This window comes from Hibiscus syriacus, unplaced genomic scaffold, assembly GCF_006381635.1.
Source record: "Hibiscus syriacus cultivar Baekdansim isolate YM2019G1 unplaced genomic scaffold, ASM638163v2 tig00110469_pilon, whole genome shotgun sequence".
Lineage (NCBI taxonomy): Eukaryota > Viridiplantae > Streptophyta > Magnoliopsida > Malvales > Malvaceae > Hibiscus > Hibiscus syriacus.
The window spans coordinates 1,309,229-1,333,570 of record NW_024062751.1 but is presented as its reverse complement, the minus strand read 5'-3'; the positions used below and the strand labels follow the sequence as shown (position 1 = coordinate 1,333,570).

At 34.2% G+C, this 24,342-nt stretch overlaps 1 pseudogene; it reads right to left on the bottom strand.

Annotated features, from left to right (window-relative positions):
- Positions 1–729: 729 nt before the first annotated feature.
- LOC120127571 lies at positions 730–9,608 on the bottom strand (annotated as a pseudogene).
- Between the last annotated feature and the right edge of the window lie 14,734 nt (positions 9,609–24,342).

The following is a 24,342-nucleotide window of genomic DNA, read 5'->3' as shown; positions in this document are numbered from 1 at the left end:
ACTCAACCAAACCGAAAGCACAACCAACTTCACCGGTCCATGTCATGGTAGTGAGTGATGAAACGTCACATCTAGATAAAGCAGTTGAACCCAAAACAACAGCTTCGATTGCTGAAGAATGGGAGCGACTGGTGGTGAATGAAATCCCAATAAAATATTCCCCCACCGTACCCAAGCCAGATCAATCGTTTATGCTTGTATCCTCACCAGACAACATCAGTCAGCTAGATATAAACACCACAAGGATACTGGAGAGGCTGGAGTTGCCGAGGCAGTTAAAATCAAAGCAAGGCTCTCCCGCCAACAGCAGCAGCAGAATCTCGGATGTTGCTAATTTGTCGATGAAGAAACCTCTGATCCCTTTCCAGCCCAATCAGGATGCGGATCAAGGCTTGACCTCGAGCCAACTAATCAGGCCCAGTTTCGAGAGGATAAAACGAAAGCATAAATAGATGAACGGTTCAGGTAAAACAAATTGTTGGGTTGGCTTTTAGACGAGCAAACCATGACTAGCCTGTTTTCCCATCAAACACCGACCTCTCTTTTGAAATCTCAATCAACCAGCGCACTATCGTTTGCTTGCCTCAATTATTAACCAATTTCCTATTGAAACTTTTTCCAGCTGGAAAAAGTATATTAAAATACGAAAATTTTGAATTTATTATATTAAAGAAACTTTGATACATGATTAGAAAGCATATTATAATTGGAGGGGCAAAGATCTTTGTACAAAATGAGACCCGGAGGTCGACGGAACTGCCCGTACTGAGCTTCTAAAAGCTTTTCGTTTTAGGCTCTTCTTCTTATCCTGGTAATTAAAAATTCTCTTTATGAAAATCAAACCTGGTGGACGTCTTGCGGGAGAAATCTAAAGCTAGCTGGCGAAGCTCTTTTGTCAGTGCCGGTGCCCCACAATAAAACACCCCTGGTCAATAACACTCATCATTATTTGTACAAACATTTACTTATTATTTAATCATTATCATGGAATGCACTAACATCCCATGTGAACATTTATGCAAGATGGTTTTATTAAAAATAATATTTTATTATAAAAATATGCATATGATTTTATACATTCGCAAAGTATATTATTATTATTATTTTTATATGACTATTATATTTGATTTATTAATTAATTAATTTAGATTAAAAAAATATTATAAATTAATTTTCTTAATCTAGTTTATTTTGTCCAAAATATCAAAATTGAAATGTTTTGTCTTATTTAAAAAATCTTACACATCAACAAATAAATTAATTGTTAGCTGTTAGATTTATGCTCTATCACTCAGCCATTTAATAATAAGCTTTTAGTTATGTCTTTTGTTTATTTTCAAAAGGTAGGCATCTTTTTTCTTTTTCTCTTTTAAATTAGGTGAGGGACAAAAGAGCTAGCAAACGAAGAGTCTAAGCTAAGAAACATTGCTTTACTGATAAACCAGCTAAATAAAGAAGATATGGAGCACTTAAAGTCAACAATTACACAATAAATCTTTTTAAAAACATGTAACTATTTCTTAGTACCTAACTCTAATGTTCATCAATTAATAGATTATTTGCATGTAAAAAGCATGTTGATTAGATTCCATCTTGAGTTATATCAATTGATGTGAGCATGTTGATGAAGTGTAAGGGTAATTCCTACCATTATATTTTTGACAAAATGACATGCTTCTAAAGGGTAGTTTTCAGTGTACATACCAACTCGAGAGCTGTTGTGATTGACAGCAATTTGCTTGTAGACACTGCGCCAATTAGGCTTGGCAAAGTGGGATTTAACTCTCGTACCGGAGACAATGTCGACCCCATTTTTAGCATGATTGAGTGATTGAAGCATGGTGATGAGGGCAGAGCGAGCATCTCCTTCTTCATAAACACTGGTGCAGTAATTATGAAGCTCGATCACATGGTTATGGTCCATTTCGGCGACTTCATTCATTATCCCTTTGAACCAATCAAAGGACCCTTGTTCCCTCGTCACCCAATAAAAGTATGCCCTCCTGGTTTTGAAGCTTTCTTTCCTTTTCGAATTTGATGATGATGATGATGATGAACTGGTTCTGTTGATCTCAACGACTCCGTTACCTTTCTCCAAAGCACCACTGATGGACACTTCTTCCTCTTCCATGGCCCTGATGTTGTTCACTATGTCTTTCACGATGCTGATCATGGGGGTTGCTCCAATCCCCAACCCCACCAGCAGAACCACTTCGTACTTCTTGTAGTCTTGTGCCGGTGCTCCGTACGGTCCATCGATTAGGACTCTTGGGAAACTGTTGAAATCATCAATCATGTTGAAGAATATGCCATGGAAATCGACATTTTAATTAAGCTTTTCCTTTTCCTTTTTTGTGTGTGTGTGTGTTGTTGGGATATGGTCTTATGGACATCCACTTCCTTCAAATGAAAGCTTATTAACAGGATAGAGACATGATTTTATGTTAGGAGCAAATTTTTAAATTTTAATGAGGTGGTGAAGTTGTAAAATTCAAGAATATGAAAATAGATTATCAATATAAAATTGAAAAAAAAATCTAAAATATATAATAATTTAAAATTTTCTGGAAGCTGTCACTCATCCATCTTTGCTAACCAACAATTAACATGGAAATTGATATTTTGGTTAAGCTTTTCCTTTTTTTTTTGGTTGGGACATGGACATCCATTTCATTCAAATGAAAGCTTATCAATAGGGTTGGATACAAGATTTTATTCTAAGGATAAATTTCTAAAATTTTAGAAGAGGACGAACTTATTAAATTGCAAAAACAAATTATCAATAGAAAACACAAAAAGAAACTTAAAATGTATAATAATTTAAAATTTTCAAAGACTACTGCCTAAGTCGCTTCCTCAATCCATCCCAACTTCTAAACATTTTTAATTTCCATTGGTTTCTAAAGCTGAAAGACATCATGTTATTAGTTTTTCTTCATGACAAGTTCATGTAAATATAATCCAATTTCCCTTGTCGTAGCAGCTTCAACACAGTCAATTATTATTCCCTCATTAAGATATTGATGTTGAATTTCTTGTCTTGTTGCTTAGAGATAACAAATATTTGTTAGTTGATGTGCTTTAGGACTACTTTTATGTTTAGATTTATTTGTTATTTGTGTGTTGCTTAAATTTAGGAGAGTTGTTCTTGGGTGTTGCTTAAATTTAGGAACATGTTATTAGTGGGTTGTTGTTTTCATTGTATTTAAATTCTGAATGATTGTTGAATAAAAAATAAAGTGCAGTTTCCTTCATCTATTGAATTTTCTTTTCTTTAAAATACCAACAATTGACAACATAGCTTTTTTTCTTAAGGGACTTAGTTTTTGCTATAACATGAAAGGTGAAAGTAATTTTTCTTTGATTGCCCTGCCTACATTTGATGGAGATAATTATCCATTTTGGGCAGTACGGATGAAGACTTACCTAGAGGTTGTAGATCTTTGGGAAGATGTGGAAGAAGACTATGAGATTCTAGCATTGCCGACCAACCCCACCATAGCACAGATCAAAGCACAAAAAGAAAAGAAAGCAAGAAAAGCAAAGGCAAAAGCATGCTTATTTGTTGCAACATCACCGACTATTTTCACTAGAATAATATCTCTAAAGTCAGCAAAGGAGATATGAGATTATCTCAAGGCTAAGTACGAGGGAGATGAAAAAATTCGCGGGATGCAAGTGTTGAATTTTGTACATAAATTTGAGCTGCAAAAGATGAAGAAGACCAAGACAGTCAAGGAGTATTCTGACAGACTCGTTAGCATAATCAATAAGGTCATACTGCTAGGTTCGTCTCTAGTAGATTCAATGATTGTGTAGAAAATCCTTGTAACAATACCGAGAGGTTAAGGCCATATCACCACTTAGAGAACATGAAAGATCTGTCAAAGATTACTTTGGAGGAACTCTTAAGTGCTTTGCAAGCACAAGAGTATAGGCATATAATGAGAGAAGAAGTGCCCATTGAAGATGCTCTACTGGTTAAGCATCAAGATGATGGAAATAACTGGAGGCCAAATAACAAAAAGTTTCACGCTGCAAGTGGAGAAAACTTTGCATTTGGGAACAAAAACCAAGCTTGGAATAGAAAACCAAGAGTAAAGAAGGACTATCCTCCAAGTTAACACTGCGAAAAAAAGGTCACCCACCTTTCAAGTGTTGGAGAAGATCAGATGCAAAGTGTAGCAAGTGTAACTAGATGGGACATGAAGTTGTTGTTTGCAAGTATAAAAATCAGTAACAAGATGAAGCACAAGTGACAAATCAAGAAGAGGATGATCAACTTTTGTTGCAACTTGATTCACTAATCACGAATTAAGTGAAAGTTGGCTCATTGACAGTGGATGACAAAGGGTTGTTCAAAGAATTGAAGAGTACCGAGCCCAAAAAGGTCAAAATTGGGAAATATGAATACATTGCTATCAAACGAAAAGGGACCGTAACCATTGCAAGTTGTTCATGTACCAAGTTTATTTCTGATGTCCTTTATGTACTTGATATTGATCAAAATCTGCTTAGCGTTGGTCAATTAGTAGAGAAGGGATTCAAAGTGAAATACATGTGCGATAGAGGATGCTGCATATCAGAAAATGTTTGAAGTTAAGATGGCAAGGAGAAGTTTTTCCCTCAATCCGATGTAGGAGGAGCAATCGACTTTTCTAGCAAAATAAAGCCTCACAATGTTGTTGCATAAAAAGCTCGGACACTATCACCATCAAGGGTTATTGAAGATGAAGTCCAAAAGCATGGCAATGGATTTTCCATAACTTGATAACATATTGACATGTAAGGCTTGTCGGTTTGGAAAGTAAAACAAAAAGTCATTTCCAAAGTTTGCATGGAGAGCCACTTGTAAGTTGCATTTGATTCACACATATCTTTCTGGACCTTAAAGAACTCCTTCATTAGCAGATAATCGATATTATGCTGCTTTTATTGATGATTTCACAAGAATGTGTTGGATTTTCTTCTTAAAATTCAAGCCAAAAGTTGTTGGAGCATTCTGGAAATTCAAAAGAATGGTGAAAATCAAAGGGACAATTACATTCAAATATTGAGGTCTGATAATGGCAAGGAGTATACATCAGAAAATTTCAATGCATTTTGTGAAGAAGTTGGCATTGAGCATCAATTGACAACTCCTTATTTGCCGTAACAAAATGGAGTTAGTGAAAGGCAAAACAAATACATCTTAAAAATGACTAGATGAATTTTGCATGGAAAAATTTTACCCAAGAAGTTTTGGGCAGAGGCAGCTCATATCACGATCCTTCTACATAATAGATTGCCCACAAAAACAATCAAGAACCAAACACCTTATGAGGCTGGTATGATCATAAACCTTATGAAGATCAAACACCTTATGATTACATGAGGAGTATTTCAATTTACTATTTGAATTTTGGACCTGGTGTTTTTTATCGAGCTCGAAAAAGCAAGAAATTGTGACTCAACTCACTACTGAAGAAATATTTATTGCTATAGCATTTACGGTTAATCAAGCTATGTGATTGAGAAAATTATTATTTGATTTCAATTTTGAACAGAAAGAAAGCACAAAGGTCTTTGTTGATAATCAAGCTACATTAGCACTTTCTCACAACCCAGTGTTTCATGGGAAGACAAAGCATTTCAACATTAAAATTTTCTTTTTGAGAGAAGTACAAAAAGAAGGTGATGTTATATTGGTTCATTGTAAAACAGAGGAGCAACTTGCAGATATCTTTACCAAACGACTTCCAGTAAGCAAATTTGAAGTTTTGAGAACAACACTTGGTGTTTGCAGTCCCTAAAGCAAGGAGTGTTAGTTGATGTGCTTTAGGACTACTTCTATTTTTAGATTTATTTGTTATTTGTGTGTTGCTTAAGTTTAGAAAGAGTTGTTCATGGATGTTGCTTAAATTTAGGAACATGTTGTTAGTGGGTTGTTGATTTTATTATATTTAAATTCTGAATAATTACTGAATAAAAAATAACATTCAATTTCCTTCATCTATTGAGTTTTCTTTTCTTTAAAATATCAATAATATTTAATAAAAAATGAAAAAAAAGAAGTAATGAAATATTGATGTGATTTATAATTTCATTCTAACATATGGCATCACATGTCAAGGGGAAATGACAAAGGAAAAAGACATCTCTAGAGCAGCCATTGGCAGTGACCATGACATTAACACCATAAAGAAATTGCATTGTTTGAAGATAGAGATAAACTAATTAAAAGTATACAATTAAAGTTCGGGTTTTGAAAAATAATCTTGAATTGAAATGGTGTAAAATATCTGCAATTATGAAATGGTGTGGACCAGCCCTTTTTTAGCTTGTCTTTTATATTATAAAACAAGAGATTGCCAAATCCCATTTCTGCTAAAATTGCTTGGATTATCTTGCTACTCTTCAGCCATTAAAGTCGGTGTCATGATCCTATAAACAAAGCATAAAAAAGGGTTGTATGGAACAACTCTTATTTGTTCTTTACATTGATCTGATTAAATTAATAGGGTTTGACCTATATAGTGCTCATCACGTATGTAGCATGAACCCTTAATTGTTTAAGCCTACAGTTCCAAAGCTTGATTCCTTCCAACATGCCTTAAATCATGTTCTTGTCTTTATTTTATTTTTTTATTGTTTTGTTGCTGTTGTGTTGGCCATGTTTTTGTTTTGTACGGAAAAAAGAAAAGAGAATTCTAATGACTTACTCTGGGATTTTAGTTCCTTGCATACAGTCAGCTCTAAGGAGGCCACTTTTTCCATTAGTAGGTTGTTGACACACCTGCAAGAACATGTTAGTTGAAGTTAAATACAAGTTAATTAGATGGTCGAGCCGTCGATTCTGAAAAAAAGGAACAATCGGAGAAACATGCCTCAGAAAACACGGTCCTGAGTTGTCGAGTCCAGTCGCCGAGTGTCCTAATATGAACACTGAGATAATCATCTCCTGGAGCTGAAGTGATGGAAAATGGGTGCCTGTTTCTCATGTTTTTGTCATGTTAATGAAGGTTTACTTCTTGTTTTTAAGAAGAATAAAAAACAGAACGTCCATGGAGAATTACCATTCAAATGGAGAGACTGCAGCACAATTTACAAACATGTATTGTCCACTTTTGTATCTAAATCCATAGGGCCTTGACATGTGAAGTGCCAGTACATTTCCAGGATAAACAGCTACCTGAAAATCTCTAAGATTAGGAATCCGGAACAAGATTGGGGCTCGGGATTAGTAATCCCGAACCCACAACTTGTTGAATGACAACCCGGGTGAAACCCGAGTTTGATCGTATAAAATGATGATGGATAGCTAACCTTTTGTATTGTAACAGCTTTGATGCTTGATCTAAGAAGCCTTGTTAATCTTTCACATGAGTACAGGATAACTGGAACTGCTAAGTACATCCAAGTCTGCCATTTTCCGACAGAAATGAAATTAGTTTTGGATAAATACCAAAATTAGTTTTGGGAATTTGATCAGTGCTTACCGTTTTCTTGTACCATTTCTTGGTCAGGAAGAGCTTAATTCCATGGAGAATGAGGAGAGTGTAAACAATGACGAACAGATGGTGAGAGTACCAGAAGGCATTGAACCCTGTTAGCTTCTTCAGAGGCTTCGGAAGGTTCATCCGACCCCGCCTGAAACACGGCGCCGCTAACATGAAAGCGATGGCCATTAAAACCACCATTACTACCCCACTTATCCCTTCAATGTGCTCCAAAAAATGCCAATAACTTTTGGCTTGTTCACCAAATATGTTTCATTGGTTCATATTCATCAGGTGAGGCATGAAGCAGGCGAGGGAAATCACATGCCAAATGGGCAATCCCATGTATCCCAACCCCTATAGAAATCCCCACTGCTATAACCTGCAATACATTGAAAGTAATTTTTAAACTCCATTAATGAACTTAGCTTATAAAGACATATTAATGTTTGTTACCTTGTGGAAGTTGAGGTTGTCATCAAAGGGAACCACCACGCCTAGTTTCGTCTTGTTTCTTAACCAGGTTATGGTGTTACGACATACCGGTAGCAGTATCAGTGCCATATTCAGTTTAAGTGTCTCAGCTGCACCTTTGGCAAAGCAAACACAGTCCCCCATCACTTTATATACGTCTTCCCTCCTCCGATATTCGATGAATTTGTAGGTGAACAAGCCACACATGACCGTGATCCATAAGGCCGTCACCCAAGCTCTCTGCCAGTTATCTAGCACGAAATACTTGGTGTCCCTGCAGAATCTCCTAACTGGATTACTGTCATATGTAGGCTTAAGCTTCTGGCTTAGCATTTGGCTCAGTTTCCGGCTTTCGCCTCTTACTGATTGGTTTGGTGCTTGTAATAGAAGCATTTCCAAGTTGTTTATCTGTTTAAAACATAAGGTTTATGAAGATTGAAGCCAAAAACCAAACAAATGTAAGAATTGCTTGAAACTTACCATTATGTATCCTAGGTGGTCTGGGTCTAATTCTTCCATAATCAAAGCTGCATATTCCTCTGCTTGTTTCTGGATATTTGAGAGTTTGTTTGCAGATGCACTGAGACTAATAATCTGTGAAAGTAAATCAGACTTTAAGGTATAAATTTCGACCAAACTACTTTCAATTACTGCAATTGATTCATATGGTATACCTCTTTGACTTCTTCTTCTGTTATTCTTCCATCTGCATCTTTATCCACCCTGTAATTTCATGAATCATTTGATTAAATACCAATGCTCTAAATGAACAATTAATGTAAGAAATGGTTATGAAAATGGAAACATAATGATCAACTTTACATGTCGAAGAAAGTTTGAAGTCGAGCATCGAAGCTTTGATTTGAGATCTGATCCCAGAACTCTTTCAGGTGAGCCTTATCGATCGAATAGACGTGAATGTTTCGTTTCCGAGCAAGGGCATCGAACAACTGCCCCGCAAACTCTTTAGACTCCATTCCTGCCATTGATTTACACAAGAAATCTCACTTAATTGAATCACCTGAAAATATGTTGATGGTTTACATTTGGTTTAACTTCAAACACATACCTATGCATTCACCAAACCGTGACCGAGGCAAGGTTCCATTGTTGGAAGCTGTAATATCATCAAACCGATTCTCAACAGCCTCCCATCCATGCCCGCATTCATTCTTGCTGATGAACTTGAGTCCAACGAGAGCATGAGCTGCCGCGGATTTAGTCCGATCGAACCGAGCAGGCTTCTTCGAGAACGACGTCAACCGCTTAAGTTCATGCCCCACCTGCCTAATCTTAGCCGAAGCATTCCTCACCAAGTTAGCTTTCTTCTCAAGACCTTTAGCCAACAAAGTCAGCTCGGGATCCTCATGTAAATCACCCCCATTCGAGGCCTTTACGCTCTGGACCGCAACCGAATCGTCGCAAACGTCGAGGGTAAGCTCGACATAGCCATCGCCTTTCGTCCGATCGGGAATGTTGAATTGGGCAGTTTTCTTCCCCGCAGCAACCTTTCTGTTCAAGGGTCCGCTCAAGGTACCACTAGGGGGAACTTTATCGGATCCTAGAACATCAGTATCGGAATAATGACGATGATGATGGTAAAAGTTACCACCATCCTCCGAATTCATCTTCTCCATGTTCTTAGATTCCAAATTAGCCGATTCAGTGTTTTCAAGCCAGCTAGATTAAAAATGTAAACGGATTGAATAGTAGAAGAAAACAAAGAGAATAATATAATAATATTCTTTAATTTGTTTGGACTGTTCTGAAGAAAAAACTAGATCAATATATATATTACTGGGTTCTGCAAACTTTATGAAAGAGAGAGAGAGAAGGTTTGAGGAGGCAACAATGGAGTATTCGTTAATGAAGGAGCGCCATTATCATTGGACAATGATCTTCAATATTCCTTACATTTATATCGCAGTTGGGACTGTGATAAATCTCGCGAGAAATTGTACAAATATATTGTCAGCATGATTGAGGGAACTCATTTGGAAGCTCCCATTATTTTAGATTTCTTCAACGTGCATTCAACACTCAATTTTACTCATTCTTCCCTCTGATTTTGGTCCAAGTTTCATATTTTAAAGATTAAATTAAAAGTAAATCATAGTTTTAATCGGATCTAAAAATATTTTTCAGGATAGACACATATCTTAAAAACATAAAATTTTTAAAATGAAATGAATACAAATAAAATTTCAAGGTAAGAACTATTCGCAAAATAAGTAACTAATCGAATAAAACTCATATTTCAGGATGAACACAAAAAATTTCAAGGTGAACACTATTAGTAAAATAAATAACTAATAAAAAAAATCAGATTTCAAGATGAGCACGTCCCTACCCTCACTAAGCTGTGACTCCACCACTGATTTTAAGATTAAATCCTCATTTATAAGTGTAAAAACCGTTGATAAAAATAAAAAAGTTAAATCATATTTAATACAAAAATCAAAATACTTTTAAAATGTAATACTATTAATTCTTTAGTAATTTAGATGTAATACTAAAACCCAAATACCAACAATTTGCTATTAACTGTTAGTAACGAATCTAGATACGTGATTTGTATTTGCAGATGATTTTTTTAAACATTTAATTTTTATTTACGTTTATCGATAATTTTTTAATAGTTTGATCATTTATTATGATTTTTAGATATGTTTGTATTTATATTTCATTCGAATTTTTTTAATGAACTTTTAATATTTATCTTATATGGTCTTTGTATTACCTCAAGTGACTAGGTTTTTATGTTAATGATTATACTAATTGTGTTTTTAATTTACAGTTATAATTATAAACATTTATTTTCTCTAATTTTAAATAACTTTTTATTTTAAATGAAACTAATGATTTTTATTGACAGTAAAAAAAAATTGTTCGTAATGACCAAAGACATTGTGAATGTACTAATTATGTGTGAGTATTAATTTAAGTGGCATACAAATGCAATCCTCGAAATATTCTAATAATTTTTTTAAGAAAATAAGAAAAAAATATAATCTAGATAATTTAAAACAGGATTTTAACAGCTCAGAGAGCTGAAATAAAATTATTCTACCGCATCAAACTATTTAATTATTTATTATGTCAAAAACCTCCAATTTTTCCCTTAATAATTTAAACTTAAAATAAAGAAAAGCTTTATTCTGTGGCTACCCCTCCCATTCTGTTTTATTCTATTTTTTTTCTATTAAAATTTGCTAATCTGAACTTGTCAGAGATTCACAAACGTTGTTCTAGTACAATTTAAGTGGACTCCGTGATAAAAAAAAATTGTTACTATTCTTGAAGACCTAAATTCAAGCACTATAGATGTTAGGGGTGTGATCGTTTAATGTTAAAAAGTTGAAAGTTATCTTCAAACATATATTGTCTTATATTTACCTCAGATTATTAAAAAAAACATTCTTCTATAATTAACTAATATTAACATATGAGATTAACAACTCACTTGTGAAATTATTTCATGAATAATTTTTACCATATCATCAAGTGGTCTTAATCAATTTAAAATTTCACATCAATATTTATTACACTACCCAAAAAAAATATGTCAAATTTACATGCATTCATAAACTTCTATTTTTTTAGTATTTCTTGTATTTGTAATAAAATTTCTTTGAAAAAAAATTATTTTTTATTGTTATGTTTGTATCTATTTTCTCGAGACTCCAAAAATATAAAGCAGTAAAATATCAAATGTGGGTATAACGATATGAGAAGACTGCATTTGAAGAAGAAGCTGACTTGAATTTAAAAAGCTATCCAAATTTTGTGAGATCCTGAGACTACTTTTTCATGAAAAATGCCTATCAACTCCTCCAGATCTGTAGCAACAATGGTGAAAGCAACAAATGCAACCTCAACTCCTATTTGTAACGCTTCGAGAAATCATTTCGATGGTGAAAGTTTAAATATGTCAAACGAAAATAGTCAAATAAAAATACTTCTACTTCTATTTCTACATTTACTTGTACTAAATCAAATAATCATTTAGAAATTATTTCATTATCATACAATTTTGTATTTTTGTTGTATTAACATGATGTATAAATATATCAGTTTCTCAATTATTATAGAACAATGTTCAAATACCATGGATTGAGAAACATCACACTCCAGTTGTTAATTGGGTTAATTTTATTTGTAGTTAGAAATTTGTTAGTGAGTGATTAGTCTGTTAGATTAGTGGTTAACAAAGCAGATGTGTTATTAAACGTATAAATATAGTGTTTGTAAATGAATAGTTTGAATATATACTAATACTTTTCAATTAAATTAACTCATTTAACATGGTATCAGAGCTGTTATGGTTTTCACTCGTGAACAATACAATCAATTGTTTGAGCTTCTGAATAAGGCTCCCTCGATTGAGATAACTGCTAACTTAGCAAGTACTATTTATCAAGGTACTTCTTATAAGTCTTTATCTTGGATACTGAATACAAAAGCTACTAACCACATGTTGTCTGACTTTCGTAGCTTAAAATTTCTTGTTTCATGTGCTAATTAATCTCGACTTGTTCATCTTTTGAATGGTAAAATAGTTTATATTACCCAGGTTAGCTCTTTCTCTTTTGATCCTACCCATGTGTTTTCCAGTGTTCTGGATATACCATATTTTACATAAATCCTACTTTCAATTTTTAAACTCACTAAAGACCTTAATTGTAGTATGACATTTTATCCTGACTTTTGTATTTTAGAGGATCTCTACAACGAAAGGATGAAAGATATTTGTAGAAAGTCTCGTGGCTTATATTTTTTTTATTCTTCAAGTATGGTTTCTAGCATGTCTTCTACAAATCCGAGTGTTGCATCTCCCTTAAATTTTGTTATTTCAGTTTCTCATTCTATACAATTTATGCTATCTGCTTCTATTAATAAAATTCTATTCGACATGCTAGATTAGGGCATATTTCTCTTAATGCATAACATAAAATTCAATTTTTACATTTTATTGCTTTACAAAATGATTGTAAACGAAAGTATATTGTTTGCCCTTTAGCAAATCAATCTAGGTTATCATTTTCTATAAATTGTTTTAGTGCTTCACAACCATTTGAACCAATACATACTAATCGAGACCATATCATATATTTTACTCATAGTGGACATGTTGAAAAGTAAAAAATTTGCAGCTTTCAATGGTCATATTTTGTTGCAGCCATCGTGAATTTGGTGGTTCAAAGTTGGTTGAAAGTTGGCAGCTGAAATAGTGGAAAATTGGCAACGAAAAATTACTAAATTTAGTCCCTGTACTTTAAGGTATTTACAAGATTAGTCATTAAGCTTCAACTATAAATACCCTAACCCATTTAGCTTCAAAATCATCCCAAAATCATTTCTTTCTCCCAATACTAGAGTTTAGAGAGTTTTCTTGTGAGTTGTGAGTGTTTTTGTAAACACCTGTAATTTTTCTCCCTTTAGTAAAAGATCTGCAACAGTCTGGATACGTATACATAATTGACTGAACTCCGTTATCAATTTCGGGTGTTATTATTCTACTTTTATTTCACATTCCCACTAATATCGTTATAGGGAAATTACTCGTTTAATTTCCCAACAACTGGTATAAGGAGCTTTTAGTGGTGAATTTTGTCAGTTTTTCTGCGAAGTTAAAATTCACGTGAATAGTGAATTTCATGAATAGTAAAATTTGGTCGGCGATACGAGTTTGTCGACAGAGGTGTTCTAATACACGGTGATTCGCAAGAATTGCCAGAAACGATCCAAAAGAAGCCAAATTCGAGTGGGAGCGATGGCTGCAGACGAATGGAAGCTGAAAATTGAGAAGTTCGATGGTGCAGACTTTGGTTTTTGGAAGATGCAGATTGAAGATTTTCTGTACCAGAAAAAACTATATCAACATTTCTCAAGAAAGCAACCAGAGGGCATAAGGATCAAGACTAAGCTCTTATCGACAGATAAGCCCTCAGAGTTATCCGACTGATGTTATACCGCAATGTTGCTTTCAACATAGCAAAGGAAAAGACCACGGCGGGTCTTATAACGGCTCGCTCTAGTATGTATGAGAAGCCATCGGCCTCAAACAAAGTTCACTTGATGAGGCGATTATTTAATTTGTGGATGGTGGAAGGGGAATCAGTGGCTCAACACCTAAATGAACTCAACACAATCACAACCTAGTTGAGTTCCATGGAAATTGAATTCGATTATGAAGTTCAAGCTTTAATTCTCTTATCATCTCTACCAGACAGTTGGAATGTTACTGTTATAGCAGTCCGCATCTCGTTGGAATACAGTAAATTGAAATTCGATAATGTTCGGGATCTGGTATTGAGTGAACAAATTCGATGGAGAGAATCAGGTGAAACATCAAGTTCCTCATCCTTACACATGGAGTCTAGAGGGATAACTTCAGAAAGAAATCCAAATCGTGGCAGATCAAAATCTAGAAGGGGAAAATCAAGAACGAGAAAGAAATATTTGAACTGGTATAATTACGGCAAGAAGTGTCACTTTAAAAGAGATTGTCAAGCACTGAATAAAGATACCGGCGTACAGGAATCTGTCAACGTGACAGAGAAAACAGGTGATGCCATGATTCTAAGCATCAACAGTCTGATTGAATCATGTATTTTGGATTCAGGGGCATCTTTACAAGCCACCCCATGCCAAAAAATCATGGAGAACTATGTTAGTGATGATTTTGGGAAGATTCATCTAGCTGATGATGAAACCTTGAAGATCGTCGGAAAAGGAGACATCCGATTAAAGTTGCCAAACCATACCACCTGGAAGCTGAAAGGAGTGAGACATATTACTGGCCTCAAAAGAAATTTTATTTCTGTTGGAAAACTTGATGGAGAAGGATATTGTACAACCTTTTTAGGCCGTGAATAGAAGATTATTGTTGAAAACATTTTGTGTTTCGATATAACAAATTAAATTTAAATGAATTTTAAGATTTTACAAATGATTTTCTAAGATATTCGATTTAATTAATTGAATATCAAATTATTACTCCAAGTCTTTTATACTCCAATTTCAAACCTTACTCAAGCCTAAAATCAATTTTTCAGAGTGATGCACCGATGCACCAATCCATGCATCGATGCACCATGAATTAATTGAACATCGAATGCATTTCATGCATCGATGCTCATACCATGCACCGATGCACTGAGGATTTTATGAAAACATCGAATGCATTTGATGCATCGATGCACCAGCCATGCATCGATGCACTCTGGCTATTTTGAAACATCGAATGCACTTGATGCATCGATGCACTCTTAGTTCACCGATGCACTAAGGGTCCAACGGTCAAAATATTTGAATTTTACACTGATGCACCATGGGTATGCATCGATGCACTGACGCTCCCAACTGTTTTAATTAATTGTTTTCACACTAAACGGCTATATTATCTTCATTAATGATCTCCAACGTTCAGAAGTGATTCAAGGTGTATTTAAGCAAGCTTAGAAGACATTGATCAACAACAAGAAACATCAAGCAACTAGAATCAAGAAAGAATCAAAGAGAAAGCATCAAACCTCAAGTTTGAGCATTTCAAGCCTATTTTTTTCATTCAATATTCATCTTGCTTTCAAGAACACTTATTGTTCTCAGTTGTATTCATTTTTTGAGTGTTCTTTTCTTTGTTCTAGAATTGTACAAACAATCTACCTTGTGAGGATTTCCTTGTAAGTTTGCAAATTTGTATTGTTCTCTTTAGGAGAGAGTGTTCTTAAGAATTTGGGGTATAATTCTTGAGGGTTTGTAAGGTTACTCTTTGTCGTCAAAAGAAAGAAAAATTAGTGAATTTGTGGAAAATCCTTAGTATGGATAGCTAAGGTAGTGGATGTAGACTTTGGTTGAGAAAGTCAAAGCACTCTAAATCGCTGTGCAATTATTTTCAATTTTCTGCAAAAGCTTCCACCAAAATTTTTATTGCCAATTTACCCCCCTCTGGCCGATTCCGTCAATCGATTAACTTAATTGGTATCAAGCCTAACTCATTTGAAGGTTTAATCACCTCTTGAGTCGATTCGGGAAGAGTTATATCGATAATCAAAGTCATCAATGGCCTCCGCTTCAAACTTCGACTCCGGTCTCGATTCGATGCCCGTCAACAAGCATCCTTTCTTCAATGGGGCTAACTATGCCTATTGGAATAATAGAATGATGTACTTCATTCAAGCAAGTGACATGGGAGCATGGAATGTCGTAGAAGAATGATACTTCAAGCCTCTCACTCTCCAAGATTATGGAGTGAAGGAGAGACAAAAATATTCCAGCTCAACTCCAAAGCCATCCATATCATATTTTGTGCTCTTGGACCAGATGAATATGGAAGAGTTTCATCTTGTACAACCATCAAAGAAATATGGGATAAACTTCAAGTCACTCATGAAGGTACCGATGAGGTAAAGAAATATAAAATTAGCATTCTAACGCATAGCTATGAAAATTTCAGGATGAAACCAAATGAGGATATCAAAGCTATGACGGATAGATTTTCAACGATTGTCAATGGTCTCAAATCATATGGAGAGATCATTTCAAATGAAAAGCTTGTGAGGAAGTTAGTCTACTCTCTCCCAAAATCGTGGCAATCAAAGAAGATGACAATCATCGAGTCTAAGGATCTAACATCCTTAACTCTTGAAGAGTTAATCGGTTCACTCCTCACTCATGAAATGATGCTTGAAGATGAGGTGGACCTTGATAAGATTGAAGATACACCAAAGGAGAAGGAGAAGAAGAAAAACATTGAAGTTGCTCTCAAATCCACCAAAAATGAGAGTGATTCGGATGAAGATGATGATGACGAGGAAATGGCATTGTTTGCCAAACAGTTCAGAAAAATGATGAGACCTTACCGAGGAAGAAAATTCAAACGAAATGAAGGCCTCAAAAATGAACCAAAAGAAAAGGACTCGATCATTTGCTATGAATGCAAAAAGCCAGGGCATGTCAAATATGATTGCCCACAATTAAAGAGGAAGGGTCAATCAAAGAATAAGCACAAGGCTCATGTGGCTACATGGAGCGATGAAGAAGGTTCCGATGAAGAGGAACAAGAAGTAGCAAACTTGTGCTTGATGGCATTTGGGGATGATTCTACGGTAACCTCTAACTCATTTGATTTTAATGATTTATCCTATGATGAGCTATTAGGAATATAATGGGTTGGCTTCGGATTATGAGAAATTGTTTTTAAAATATAAAATGATGTTTCAAAATTGAAAAATGAAAATAAACTCATATCCAAAACCAACAACAATCTTGAAAGTAAAATCAAAGATTTACAAATCAAACTAGAAGAGTTGAAAAGAAAAATTTAGATTTGCAAAATTACTTTCAAAGGTCAATGATGATCATCAAAAGAAAATTGATGATCTTAAAGCTTCTTTTGATAAAGTTGGAACAAACATTTTGAAAGTGTAGAAAATTCAAAATCCAACTTTGTTAGAAAAGTTTTAAAAACTACAATCATAGAGGTCCCCAAAGAACCTCTAATGGAAAAATCGTTAGAAGTATATGGGTTCCTAAGGAGCTTATTACTACTAAAGATAAATATCCTACACAAATGGGATACCTAAGGGACTAGGATTTTGGAAACTAATGAATATGGACCCAAAGAATTTGGGTACCAAAAATTGAAATTAATCTATGTTTGTAGGAAAAGGAGCATTGCTACAAGGCACGGGAAATAAATTCAAACTCATGGTACCTTGATAGTGGATGCTCAAGACACATGATCGGAGACAAAAGCCGTTCATTAATCTTAATGCCAGGAGGAGAATGACTTTTGGTGATGATTCAAAAGGTCACATTGAAGGTATTGGTACTATCGGTAATACCTCTTCCATACAAATTAAGATGTTTATATGTAAATGGATTAAATCATAATCTATTGAGTATTAGTCAATTTTGTGATAAATGATTCAATGTCATGTTTGATATTAATGGTTGTAAAGTCATTAACATTGCATCTAATCAGATTATGCTTGTTGGTCATAGAATAGGAAACATATACATGGTGCATTTAGATTTTGTTAATATGACTAGTTTGTGCCTAGTGGCTAAGGATAAACATGATAGTTGGTTATGGCATAGGAGACTAGGACGTGCTAGTATGAGTGTTTTGCAACGGCTAATTCAAGGTGATTTAGTTCGAGGGTTGCCTAAGCTTAAATTTGATAATGATAAAATCTGTGATGCTTGTGCTAAAGGAAAACAAAAGCGAGTTTCTTTTAAATCCATTAATGACGTATCAACTAGTAGAGTATTACAATTGATCCATATAGATCTTTTTGGGCCAACTAGGACTACTAGCTTGGGTAGAAAACAATATGCATTTGTCTTGGTAGACGACTACTCTAGATATACTTGGGTTATATTTTTAAGTACTAAAGATGAAGCACTAGAATATTTCATCACATTTTTAAAAATAATCCAAAACAATAAAGGTTACTCTATAACTAGTGTTAGGAATGATCATGGCACTGAATTTGAAAATCTTGGATTTACTGAGTTTTGTAATTCTAATGGTATTAGTCAAATTTTCAGCACCTAGAACCCCTCAACAAAATGGAGTTGTTGAGAGGAAAATCGAACTTTAGAAGAAATGGCTTGAACCATGCTTTGTGAAAATAATTTGCCAAAATATTTTTGGGCAGAAGCCACAAACCGCTTGTTATGTTGTAAATCGAGTAATGATTAGGCCAATTTTAAAGAATACTCCATATGAAATTTTCAAAAATAAAAAGCCTAACATTAGCTATTTTCATCCTTTGGATGTAAATGTTTTGTTTTAAACAACGGTAAAGAAAACCTTGGCAAATTTGATGCTAAAAGTGATGAAGGAATTTTCTGGGTTATTCCTTAAATTCTAAAGCTTATCGAGTATTTAATAAAAGGACTTTAGTTGTAGAAGAGCCTATACATGTTGTTTTCGATGATAACCCCTTCCGAGGAAGGATTCTTGTGAATGATGAGTAGGTGTTATAAATACAAATAACGTTAGACATGACGTTGGAGAACCATCATCAAAGGAAGAAACGAAAAATGAAGAAAGTCATGATCCTCTTGAGAATCCAACCATTGAAGAAAGGGAAGTATCTTATCCAAGAGAGTACAACTATGTCAAGGATGGTGAAATTATAGGTGATCCAGCAAAAGGGGTAACAACTCGATCTTCTCTTAGAAATTGTAATTATGTTGCATTTATCTCATGCATAGAGCCTAAGAATAAAAAGCATTAAATGATGAACATTGGATTATGGCTATACAAGAAGTTAAATCAATTTGAGAGAAGTAAAGTATGAACATTAGTTGAAAGGCCTAGTAATAAATCTACTGTAGGTACTAGATGGGTATTTAGAAATAAGCTTGATGAGAGGTAAATAGTGAGAAACAAGGCTAGACTTGTTGCTCAAGGGTATACTCAAGAGGGCATAGACTATGATAAAACATACGCTCTCGTAGCTAGAATGGAAGCAATTAGAATGTTATTAGCATTTGCATGTTTTCATGAATTTAAATTATATCAAATGGATGTTAAAAGTGTATTTTTAAATGGTTTTATAATGGAAGAAGTGTATGTGGAACAACCTCCAGGTTTTGAAGATTCAAAATTTCCGGATCATGTTCTTAAATTGACAAAAGCTCTTTATGGTTTAAAACAAGCTCTTAGAGCTTGGTATGAAATTGTCAATTTTTTAATTAAAAAGGTTTTCAAAAGGGAAGGTTGACACTACATTGTTTATAAAACATAAAGGTAAATATTTATTAGTAGTTCAATATATATTGATGATATAATATTTGGTTCTACTAATGATTTCTTTGCCAAGAATTTTCTAAGCTAATGCAAAGTGAGTTTGAGATGAGCATGATGGGGAGCTCTCATTTTTCTTGGGACTCCAAATCAAGCAAAGAAGATGGCATCTTCATCAATCAAGCTAAGTATGTCAAGATATCAAGAAGTTTGGACTGGAAAATGGTAAACCTCATGACACTCCAATGAGCTCTTCAACAAAGCTTGACTTAGATGAAGGAGGTAAATGTGTAGATGTTAAATTATATAGGTCAATGATTGGATCTCTACTTTATCTAAATGCAAGTAGACCGGACATTATGTTTAGTGTTTGCTTATGTGCTAGATTTCAATAATGTCCTAAGGAATCATGTTAAGAGAATCTTTAGATACCTTAAGGACACTCCTAGTTTAGGACTTTGGTATCCTAGAGACTCTAACTTTAGCTTGCATGCTTTTTCTGATGCGGATTATGGATGCAAATTAGATAGGAAAAACACCTCCGGTACTTGCCAATTCCTTGGAAATATGTTGATTTCTTGGTTTTCAAAGAAACAAAATTGCGTTGCGTTATCTACCACTGAAGCGGAATACATTTCAGTTGGTAGTTGTTGTGCACAAGTTTTATGGATGAAACAACAACCTTTTGATTATGGAATTGAAGTAGGTACTATTCCTATCAAGTGTGACAATACTAATACTATTTGTCTCACTAAAAATCTCATCCAACACTCTAGAACTAAGCACATTGAAATAAGACAACACTTCATTAGAGACCATGTCACTAAGGAATATGTAGTTCTAGAATTTGTTGATACTTTGCACCAATTAGCGGATATCTTTACAAAACCTTTAGACAAAGAAAGATTTTGGACACTTAGGAGAGAATTAGGTTTAACTGACCTAGCTTCACTTATTGTTTAAAATAGTTTTTAGCACTTTTAAGAATAAATGAAAAATGCTTATAATGATAATTTTTTTATTGCATTCTTGCTATTAGTTAGGGGGAGTTTATGTAATTTGGTGAATTAATTTTATGTTCAAATTGTTGTTATAGATTAATTTGATTGTTTGAACATGATTAATTTTCAAAATTTGAGTTGCCAATACCACTGGAGCTAATTAATTTACCATTATGAGTGTTTTAAAACGGATTTTTGACATTTCTATGCCTAGTACATTGATACACTTAACAGTGCATCGATGCATCCCTTTGAATGTGCATCGATTCATCATGTTGATGCACTGATGCACGCCTTGAATGTGCATCGATGCACCTGGTCATGCATCGATGCATCCGTCGGGTTTTGGGATAAAATGCCTTATTTTCTTCATTTTCTCAAAACCTAAAAACCCCTCTCTCCAAACCGTTCGTCCCTCTCTCTCTCTCTCTCTCTAAAATCTCCATTCTTGCTCAAAATCAATAATTTTTCGTCGGAATCTTCAAGATTTTCAACTTGCAAACCTGCATCAATCATTAAATCGTACAAAATAACTCCTCATCCCTCTCAATCCGAATTTTCAAGGTATTTTTCTAAAAACCTCTATTTTACAAACTTTTGATTTTAGAACTAGTTTTGATTAGTTCTAGAATGCACATTATATCAGGCATTGATTGTTTGTTGGTTTCAAACTAGATTTTACTACCAATTTCGTCAAAAACAAACAATTTTTCAAAAAAAAAAATTAATTTCGAATTTTTTTAAAAAAAAAATTTAAGATTTTTGATTTAATTGTTTTGTTTTCATGAAAACTATATTATGATTATCACATACTAATCTTAAATAGTTTTTCAAAACATGCTCATTAGGATATGATTTAGAGAACCTTGAATTATTGAAGACTTATTTGAGTTTTGAGATTGATAATGCATACATGTGTTTCAAATTGCACGTGACATTCCTTATTCCAATTTCCTTTAATCATGTCAAATCCTAAACGACCTAGGTCATCTTCGAGTCGATTAAACCAAAACCGTCCTCCCGTTCCTCCTCCACTTTCATCTTTATTAGGATCTTGTTTTAACATGCGTGAGTGTCGTAGAGACGAATTATACTCTAGGTACAGAAACTCTTTCCAAACTTATAGAATCCGTGAAGAGCGTATTCATTCGCTTCAAGTTATGGTTGACATCGATTTCGAATACCTTCCAATTCTTAAAGCTTGGAAGTTTGATAAATTGTTTAAACTTAAACCCATCGTCTATCAACAATTGGTCCGCATTTTCTATTCCAATGCGGTATGTATTCAAAATGAAACTCAATGTGGAACTATAGCCATTAGATCCTATCTTTTAGGCCAGTATAATATTGACCCCGAGACTATAGCTTTTCGTTTTGGGTTAGATGATAATAGTGTATATAATGAAAGTGAAAATGTGGAATATCCCTATCTTCCAAACTCAAGTGTTAGTACTCTACGATCTCATCACGATCTTTTTCCATTTGATGATCTCTTGGTGGTTAGACCTCCGGAGGTAGGTACTCCACACTTCGTGCTATGGATTTATGGTGGTGTTGTCTTAAAAATAAATCAAAATCAATCTACCCCACATTATCTTCAGTCAACTAGTTGATGTCATAAACATTGTTCCATTCAAAACATCGAAACATTAGTTTATGGATGTCTTCTTAGTAACCTCTTTATCAAACTTGGTCTAGACGTTTCTCTTGACAATCCTATCCCTCTTCAAAATCAAATCAATCTCACATCCTTGAAGAAAGTGGATTGGAAGTAAGACGAGGTTACCGGTCAATGGGTTTTTAGACCCGGAAAGCAAACTCCGGGAGCTAGTTCATCACTAGCTGCTCCTAGCTCCTCTCGTGCTCCTCCTCCTCCAGCTCCAGCTGATGACGATGATCCTGAATTTCAACAACTTATGCAAGACATTGATGATCAGTACCTGATGACGAGCCTGCACCGGAACCTACTCCACAAGAAGAACAAATGCCTCCGTAATTTCGTTCGTTCTTGGAGACATTTGATTTACGGTATGCGTCCATGGATTCGCGCTTCACATTCATTGAGTCCCAGCTCTCTACCTTGGGAGCTAGACAACAAGATATGAATGATCGTTTGGATGCACTCTCACTTGAGATGAGAGCACGTCACCCTCCTCCTCCTCCCAATCCTTCAATGGATGAATAGACTTATTTTTTTTGGGGATGAACTTGAATTGTTAAAACATTTTGGGTTATCTTTCTTTGATTGTTGGACGACTATTAGATATTATATATATTTTGGTTTGTTACAACATATGCATCAGTTATTTTTTAGTTGTAATATGACCAATTTACCATTTCACATTTTTATGAATATTGATCATGAAACTAATGGCTAACTCTCTTTTGATTGTGATCTTAGCAGCTTAAGCTATATATATATATATATAGATATTTAATCAATTGGCTATGTTTTTCAAAACCTTGTTCAAATCAATTTTTACTTTTTGATTTAACAAAAAGGGGGAGAAAATGTTAAGTGTTAAAATGTTTTTAAGGGAGAAGTGTTATAGTAAGGGGGAGTAATTTTTCTAAATTGAAATTAATTTTTAGAAAATCTTAAAATAACACAAATGTTTTGTTATATCAAAAAGGGGGAGATTGTTGAAAACATTTTGTGTTTCGATATTACAAATTAAATTTAAATGAATTTTAAGATTTTACAAATGATTTTCTAAGTATATTTGATTTAATTAATTGAATATCAAATTATTACTCCAAGTCTTTTAAGATCAATTTCAAACCTTACTAAATGTGTAAAATTGTGTTTTATAGTTAATATATTTTTGAAACAATTTTCACAAAGTATTTTGAACCAAAATCAAGCCTAAAATCAATTTTTCAGAGTGATACATCGATGCTTGGATTACCGATGCACCAATCCATGCATCGATGTACCATGAATTAAATTGAACATCGAATGCATTTCATGCATCGATGCACATACCATGCACCGATGCACTGAGGATTTTATGAAAACATCGAATGCATTTGATGCATCGATGCACTCTGGCTATTTTGAAACATCGAATGCACTTGATGCATCGATGCTCTCTTAGTGCACTGATGCACTAAGGGTCCAACGGTCAAAATATTTGAATTTTACACTGATGCACCGATGCACCATGGGTATGCATCAATGCATTGACGCTACCAACTGTTTTAATTAATTGTTTTCACACTAAAACGACTATTATCTCATTAATGATCCCCAACGTTTAGAAGTGATTCAAGGTGTATTTAAGCAAGCTTAGAATCCATTGATCACAACAAGAAACATCAAGCAACTAGAATCAAGAGAAATCAAAGAGAAAGCATCAAACCTCAGTTTGAGCATTTCAAGCCTATTTTTTATTCAATATTCATCTTGCTTCAAGAACACTTATTGTGCTCAATTTTATTCATTTTTAGTTCTTTTCTTTGTTCTAGAATTGTGCAAACAATCTACCTTGTGAGGATTTCCTTGTAAGTTTGCAAATTTGTATTGTTCTCTTTGGGAGAGAGTGTTCTTAAGAATTTCTATGTGAGGATTTGCATCTTTGGCAAACAAAGAAATTCAGTTTTACAAAGATTGGCAAGACACCCA